The 1,523-nt window shown below is 29.2% G+C and overlaps 1 long non-coding RNA gene across 2 annotated transcripts in view; it reads right to left on the bottom strand.

Moving 5' to 3' along the window:
- Positions 1-488: 488 nt before the first annotated feature.
- Positions 489-1,523, bottom strand: part of LOC108743053 — a 4,325-nt gene continuing 3,290 nt past the window's right edge. For both annotated transcript variants that reach the window (XR_003231773.1, XR_001938763.2), the window contains 3 exons: positions 1,130-1,208; positions 761-931; positions 489-568 (listed from right to left, as the gene is read on the bottom strand). This is a non-coding gene — a long non-coding RNA (uncharacterized LOC108743053). The remainder of the gene's footprint in view (positions 569-760; positions 932-1,129; positions 1,209-1,523) is intronic.

Genomic DNA, 1,523 nt, shown 5'->3' with positions numbered 1-1,523 from the left:
TAACAGGCACACGAATAAACTACAAAACGCGAAATTTAGTAAATAGTTTGTTATAACTATAGGGTTGTTCGGAAAGTCATTTCGTTTTTTTTTTTTTGTGGAAAGACAGTTTTCGTATAATAAACAAATACTTTATTAAATTATATATTGACCGTTCTGGTCCAACACCTTTTGCCATCTTTCTGGTAGTAGCATGTGTACTGTCAACACACCTTCTCCATACACATCAGTCAATTTCTTTCTGGCTTGAACAGCATTTTTACCCTTTCTTCTCTTATCCCTCTCCATATTTAAAAGGGCACCAACCAAAAACTACTGCGTAGAATTAATTGGGTAAATTAAATAATTAAGGTATTAAAATCATTCATTTCCCTTTAATCAGTAGGAGACTCATGGTTCATGAATGCACTTAAATTTCAGAACGTAGCAAGAAAAGCATTTATAAAATATAAATTCAAAGTTTTAAGGAGCTTTAACTTCAACACTTACCCATTTTCTACGTTTGTAAGCTCATTTTCTTCCATTATCTATGCATTAGTAAAAGAACGAACTATGTCCTCAGAAAATTCTGAAAGAAAAAAACAATTGCGCTCTTTATTTCAAAAACAATTAATTTAGTTATTGTTGTAGTTCCAAGTTATAATTTATTGAAATAATCATAAAGAGTATAAAGAGTGGATAAAATGACTTGTTCATTTACTACATGAATGCAAATCATTATTATTAAATTATAAATAAATTATAGAATGGTTCAACTTACAGTTACAAATTAGTAAAGTGTTTCTCAGCCAATAAGTGAAGTGATGGTGTTCTGATTTGGGGTCTAAGGACCGTCGTGTGATGGAGTTGCTTCCTAACGTTTCGCTACCACGAGTGGAGAACTTCTTCAGAGGTCTGCATCCATAATAAAATGCCGTTGTTATCATGAATGCTGCAACCAAAAAAAACATTTCCAAAATAAATGACACAATTTTGTTATATTACGATAAAATAAAATTAATAAAGATCGACAAGATAATGTCGTTTATTAATTAATTTAGCGTGGATCTTCATTAAATCACGATCAAATCAATTAACTACTTCCAAGTTACATGTAAGGATTTTTACATTAGTAATTACAATCGCTTACCTATTTTTTTTTTTGCTTTTTTAAATCCAAATTCTTAGGTTTTCATTAGCATGAGAACCCACCATGTCTGCCAAAAACCCTGAAAAAAAAACATTGCTCTCTTATTTCAAGTCAGACATAAAATTTATTTAAACAAATTAAGAGATAATTGAATGCTACACTTATTTTATTGTAGTTTAAACTCTGAATGAAGCATAAACAATGCATTTTAATAAATAGAAATGACTAGTAAAATTTCTAGCTCTATTACAATACATCATAATAGATTTTGAGGGCTGTTGCCTTTACGTTGACACCAAAGAATAAATATGAAATTATCGACTAATTACTTACGTTAAGAAATATGAAAATACATTTTTTTAATTTTGTACATGTAAACGTTTTCTTTTTATTA

This window comes from Agrilus planipennis, unplaced genomic scaffold (assembly GCF_000699045.2).
Source record: "Agrilus planipennis isolate EAB-ADULT unplaced genomic scaffold, Apla_2.0 scaffold410, whole genome shotgun sequence".
In the NCBI taxonomy this organism is placed as follows: Eukaryota; Metazoa; Arthropoda; class Insecta; order Coleoptera; family Buprestidae; genus Agrilus; species Agrilus planipennis.
The sequence above is the reverse complement of the archived record's forward strand: the minus strand, read 5'-3'. Positions and strand labels throughout refer to the sequence as shown.